The sequence below is a fragment of the Salmo trutta genome, chromosome 35 (assembly GCF_901001165.1).
Source record: "Salmo trutta chromosome 35, fSalTru1.1, whole genome shotgun sequence".
NCBI lineage: Eukaryota > Metazoa > Chordata > Actinopteri > Salmoniformes > Salmonidae > Salmo > Salmo trutta.
In genome coordinates, this window is record NC_042991.1 from 20,237,927 (window position 1) to 20,244,847 (window position 6,921).

At 39.7% G+C, this 6,921-nt stretch overlaps 1 non-coding gene across 1 annotated transcript; it reads left to right on the forward strand.

The window, feature by feature from the left end:
* Nucleotides 1-3,092: 3,092 nt before the first annotated feature.
* trnal-cag (transfer RNA leucine (anticodon CAG)) lies at nt 3,093-3,175 on the forward strand. Its single transcript has one exon. It is a non-coding gene; the product is annotated as a tRNA-Leu (tRNA).
* Nucleotides 3,176-6,921: the final 3,746 nt, after the last annotated feature.

A 6,921-nucleotide genomic window follows, 5' to 3' on the forward strand; every position in this document is an offset into this window, starting at 1 on the left:
TGAAACAGTTAATTCAGCCTCATTTACTGCCTTAATAAAATAAAAACAGCTGATATGGCTGACTTGCTTAAACAAATGTGGGTTCTACTGACAATTGCGATGTACAAACTATGGCACAAGGGGACGACAAGCGAATAAGAGGCAATCCGTAATTTCGATTAAACCAAGCGAGCTATAACGGACGTAGTCAATAACTTTTTGTACAGAGACAGAATTCAGAACATGGGCCGTTCTTCATGTACACCAACTCAGAACCGTAGGATAAATAAAGGGGGCATATAAGCAGACAATGAAAGCTCTTACAATATTTAAATTCATTTCTCAAAAACAGATTATAGGCTACATGTGCACCAAATTTTTAGGGTGATGCACATGGGCTACTAACAGCTTACTACACAATACACACTCCGTATTACTTTCTTAGCTACAGTATACAGTTGAAGTTGGCGGTTTACACACACTTAGGTTGGAGTCATTAAAACTAGTTTTTCAACCACCACAAATTTCTTGTTAACAAATTACTTTTAGCAAGTCGGTTAGGACATCTACTTTGTGCATGACAGTTAATTTTCCAACAATTGTTTACAGACAGATTGATTACAGACAGAAGCTTCTGATAGGCTAATTGACATAATTTGAGTCAATTGGAGGTGTATCTGTGGATGTATTTCAAGGCCTACCTTCAAACTCACTGCCTCTTTGCATAACAACATGGAAAAATCAAAAGAAATCAGCCAAACCCTCAGAAAAAAATTGTAAACCTCCACAAGTCTGGTTTATCCTTGGGAGCAATTTCCAATGGGCCAAAATTCCCGCAACATATTGTGGGAAGCTTGTGGAAGGCTACCTAAATCGTTTGACCTAGGTTAAACAGTTTAAAGGCAATGCTACCAAATACTAATTGAGTGTATGTAAACTTCTGACCCACTGGGAATGTGATGAAAGAAATAAAAGCTGAAATAAATAATTCTCTACTTTTATTCTGACATTTCACATTCTTAAAATAAAGTGGTGATCCTAACTGACCTAAGACACAGAATTTTTACCAGGATTAAATGTCAGGCAATGTGAAAAGCTGAGTTTAATTATATTTGGCTAAGGTGTATGTAAACTTCCGACTTCAGCTGTACATATCTCCCTGGCAGTAAATGAGGCTGAATGAACTGTTTCGCTGCCAGACAAGGCTTCGCTGATAGCCAGGTGTAGCAATGGTAAGATGTTAGGACAGCTTTATGTAGGCCCTAACAGTTTGTGGGCACCGTTTGTCACCGTTAGAGCAATTCATGTATTGTTTAGTGTTGTCGCTTTGCTGGCATGCATCCCACTTTTTTTTTTACTTGTTAAAATCGCCACTGTTTATGTCCAATGGCCGATGAGCACCAATACGTTTTATCTATAATTTATTTTCATATGACAAGGCTTAAAAAGGATTTGCCAGTAGATTCATGATGATGACTGCTAGTTAAGATTTTGAAAGTATCAAAACTACTTCAAAAGCCAATTTTATTTATTTTATTTAACTAGGCAAGTCAGTTAAGAACAAGTTCTTATTTACAATGACTGCCTACTCCGGCCAAACCCTAATGATGCTGGGTCAATTGTGCGCCACCCTATGGGACTCCCAATCACATCCAGTTGTGATACAGCTCAGGATCGAACCAGGGTTTGTAGTGACACGTCTATCACTAAGATACAGTACCTTAGACCACTGCGCGACTCGGGAACCCCCAATGACCTTGAGCCTTCTTGGATGGGCACTTCTAATGTAACTATGACAGCACCCAAGGGGCTTGAATTTTCAAGCTCTGCCCTTAGACTTGGCGGTGACGTAGTGTCCCCATGAGTGACAGAACACTGAGCCAATCACGGTGCAACGCTCTGGATTTTCTGCTGGTTTGCCCCACCTCCACAGAAAGCACTGAGCTAGGCTGAAACACATGCATTTTGGAGCTCCCTTACTCAAGAAAACAAAAAAAGAGACCATGTTTGTATAAGGCTTTATTAACTCAGTGATATTTTTTTTATTACATTGTTTGCAAACTGATATGTAACACATATTAATGCCAAAATAACATGCAAAACAGGCACTGCAGTAGCTACTATTGCAAGCGCAATGTTCATACCCTTTAGGCAAGTGTAGGTCAATTTGTAGAGAATAGAGAATGCTATACCATTAGATGGTCCAACGGCAAAGACGAAGCTGTCTAACAGCAGTGAAGAAACAATGTAGCAGTCTAGAATGTGGTAGCAGCCTTGCACGAGATGCTACGTTGCAACCACATAACATAATGTTCAACACTATGGTTGAAATGAATTGGCTACAAAATGCGCAGAAAACCTGCTTAAAGCAGGTGAACTGCGATATATACCACACCCACTAACACGATTAACAGATTTTGTGTGCTAATGTAATGCTAACAAGGAATTCTTGCCTTTGTGCTGTTATCTGTGCCCAATACTGTTTGTACCATGTTGTGCTGCTACCATGCTGTGTTCTTGTTTTAAGTCTCTCTTTATGTAATGTTGTGGTGTCTCTCTTGTCATGATGTGTGTTTTGTCCAATATGTTTATTTTTAATCCCAGCCCTCGTCCCCAGGCCGTCATGGTAGGCCGCCATTGTAAAAAAAATGATTTGTTTTTCTCTGACTTGCCCAGTTAAATAAAGGTTAAGGTTAAATAAAAATAAAAAACGGAGACTGCATTCACAGTAAACGCTGCATATGTCGGCTCAATCTGAAATTCCTTTTATATTTCTTTCGCGGAATCTGTAGAATAAAAAACAAACTGGCGCACCCAGACACATTATTTTGTGTGGAGGTGCTGACAAACAAGAGAATAACTATAAACTCAAAAAACTAGTCGCACACTCCATATATCAACTCCCGGATGATTATTGGGTCTACCCAATAAATAACTGGAAGATGATATATGGAGTATGCGACTCTCTTTATTTTTATAGTTTATCGCGGAATCTGTAACACATACATTTTACAGATCGAATCGATGCCTAAATCTCATAAAAATTAAAACAGCGTATCTAGTTCAAACAGCGTGCATATTATAATTGCCGACTAATGCAAAGGTTTACATGAGTCAGGATGGCCGAGCGGTCTAAGGCGCTGCGTTCAGGTCGCAGTCTCCCCTGGAGGCGTGGGTTCGAATCCCACTTCTGACAACATATTTTTCTACATAAATGATGTATTTGTTTGGTCAGCGTTGTAACCTGAATACACTCACGACGGCTTTAAATGTTATTATTTTTTTACGTTTTTCTTTATTGAACAAATGATTGTTACACATCGATTATTGACAATCCATTCACAACCAATCTGTAACAAATAACAAAATTATAAAAGAGGAAATGGCGTATCAATTTCTGAAATGAGTCTGTTTTTGTTAAAGGCATACTTGAGTCATTTTCTACTAAGGTATCTTTATTTTTGCTCAAGTATGACAGTTGGGTGCTTTTCTCACGGTGGAAAAACTGTCGTACTTGAGTAAAAGTAAAGATTCCTTAATAGAAAATGACTCAAGTAAAAGTCACCCAGTAAAATTCCACTTAAGTAAAAGTCTAAAAGTATTTGGTTTAAAATATACTTCAATATCAAAATTAAATGTAATTTCTAAAATATACTTAAGTATCAAAAGTTAAAGTTTAAATCATTTCAAATTCCTTATATTATGCAAACCAGATGGCACCATTTTCTTTTTTTTTTTTAAATGTATTGTAATGACCCTGGGTTTATAAGCGCGGAAATCGACTCTGCCGCTCGAGCGTGCTTTTGCGGCACAGTCGATAGCGCGCCGGACTTCGGGCTTGAAGGTCGAGGGTTCGAGACCTGCTCCCTGCCTGTTCATTACATTGGTGTCAGAAGTGGGATCGGACCTTGCATCCACGACAGTGCGTGTGCTTGGCCGGTGAGCGCGTTCCTGTAAGGCGTTGAGTCGCAAGCTAGCGCGAGGACGCGCTCTTTGAAAGGAGGGAGTAGTGTAATGACCCTGGGTTTATAAGCGCGGAAATCGACTCTGCCGCTCGAGCATGCTTTTGCGGCACAGTCGATAGCGCGCCGGACTTCGGGCTTGAAGGTCGAGGGTTCGAGACCTGCTCCCTGCCTGTTCATTACAGTATTTATGGAAGCCAGGGGCACAGTCCAACATTCAGACATAATTTACAAATGAAGCATGTGTTTAGTGAGTCCACCAGATCAGAGGCAGTAGGGATGTCCAGGGATGTTTGGTTGATAAGTGTCTGAATTTGATTATTTTCCTGTCATGCTAAGCATTCAAAATAAGGACTTTTGGGTGTCAAGGAAAATGTATGGAGTAAAAAGTACAATCTTTTCTTAAGGAATGTAGGGAAGTAAAAGAAAAGTTGTCAAAAATATATAAAGTAAAGTACAGATACCCCCAAAAAACACTTAAGTAAAAATACTTTGAAGTACTACTTAAGTACTTTACACCACTGAAAATAACCATAATCGATTACAGTACATTATGGCATCAAAACCAAAGAAAAAATTAGGCCTATCAAATTACTAACTTGAATATCAGTATAGTCATAACATTTTTGCAGTTTGCCTAAATATCCCAATAGTAGTTTTGTTCGATAAGCAAGAGGCACAATATCATTCAAACAAAAGGACATTCCACTTCAGTTATTTATGATACATGAATATCAAGACTAAACTGTGCCAGTCAAAAAGCAACACCATTGATTTTCTTTCAAATACACTCCAAGAAGATGTTGTCTGTAACGTCCGTCGTCAGAATTAGACCAAGGTGCAGCAGAGGATGTGTTCATCATTAGAATTTTAATAGACTGAACGAACACAATACAAAAACGAAACAAAAACGACCAGAAACAGTTCTGTCAGGAAAACACACTAACAGAATACAATCACCCACCAAACCCAAAGGAAAAACAGGCTACTTATGTGTGACTCCCAATCAGCAACAACGAACTACAGCTGTGCCTGATTGGGAGCCACACACGGCCAAACCAAAGAAACCAGCCAACATAGAAAAATGAACATAGAACGCACACCCAATGTAACACCCTGGCCTAACCAAAATAAAGAACAAAAAACCCCTTTCTATGGCCAGGGCGTTACATTGTCATACTGAAATCGTAATTTAGATAACTTAAGCCATGCTTAAAAGGTGATCAGGAATAGCTTTGTAGTCCTTTGTTCCTCATCACACACTTGTCACATTACATTTTGGGGGGCAAGGGGAGGCTTCAGCACATTCAGAAATTGCAGCCTTCATTTGCTGGATGATGAACACTCCATTCATCAACCCATTGAGACGTCCTCTGTAGGTAAATAGATGCATGCCGTACAACTGCCCTGTGCCACTGGTCGTCTTTTGTTAATTTTGCCAAGCATTGAAGTCCTTCTTTGACATTCTCCTCATTTGTCAGAGTGTACGTTTTGTCCTTCGTTACAATGGCTGCATTTCCATAGTCAACAACCTCCACCGTGAAATGGCCATTAGATGCATTATGTGTTACAACTACACAGTAGAGTACACCATCCTCTTCATATTCAGCAGCAACATGGTTATTCATTCTTAAGTCCACCAATGTGCTATGGTTCTCCATGGTTTCTTTAAACAGCTCAGCGTTAAACAGCTCAATCCATTTTCAGAATGGATTGTTCATCATCTTGCATTTGGATAAAAAAAGCTGTTTACGGTATTGATGTGGGAAATAAACCCCAGGCCTCGGAACCCTGATTTTATTTTGGGATCAGGGGGGAGTTGTGCAAGTTTTGGCAATTGGATGGAGCAAACTATTTCTGGGAGTTTGGAGGAGCTGTCTACATCACTTTGATCTGTTTTTCCTTCTGTCCTTTCCTCACATTTGAACAATGTGATTTTTTTCACTGTGCTCTTTCTAATCTTGCTGGGCATCAGGACACTTTGGTGGGTTAGCTTTTTGAGCATTTAAAGACTGCTTATTTTGATGTTGGTGCTTGTTGTGGCCGGTAACACCCTTTCAGATGATGTCTGTCTAGTTTTTTAGTTCTTCAATGCTCTTTGTGTCCTTCATGACCAGTCACAGGTCCACTGTTGCTTTTCTTCTCCTTGTGTTTTTGATTAGCAATGAGCGGTTTTGACGTTCTCATTGATGATTATGTCTCCATCAAACAGATCGAAAGAGACAATCCCATCCTCATTCTTTCCTGCAACAACAGCTTGAAGTGGCTAGTGGAGAATGGATTTCTCCAGCCATTTGTTGACCTCTGCAAAGTTGTCCTTTTTCGGGATTTGTTATTAAACTGCATCTCAATGCCTGGATGGGAGTGAACAGTAAATCTGCTGAATGTCTGGGAATAGACATTAAATAGTTTTAGTTTTTTCATTCAACAATATACATGTTTCCATAGTCCACAGCCAAAACATGTTAAGAAGCAGAGTAGACTGAACAGGGCAAGCCACATCCCTGTACCATTTGTCATTACCGTAATATTATGCCAGGCAAAGTTTTCCAATACCAGGACCAGAGTTGGCATGCAGTATTTCTTCACTTTCCATGGTGACTTTCTACATCAAGTCTTCAATCATTTCAGTATTTCAGTCCAACTGGCAATACATCTCCCATGGCCTGCACACACGAGTGACACAGACTTGCTCTTCACTTCTACATCTCAAGTTGAAGGATTAATGGACCAAAGAGTCTGGGCATACTGATTGCATAAGCTGCATAGAGGTTTGCCCTTCTCTTGCAAGACCTTTTTCCACAAGCTTCTTTGTTTCATTCTGTTGAGTGTTCTGGAGGTCAGTGGCATTGTTTTTTACATACAGTTGAAAGTGTACACTGCATGTCAAATTCACTGACTGGCTTTGAGTGAAGTCCTTCAGTAAATCTCATGCCTCTGTGCACCAATCACCACTGCTGCCTTTTGCAAGTTCAATCAA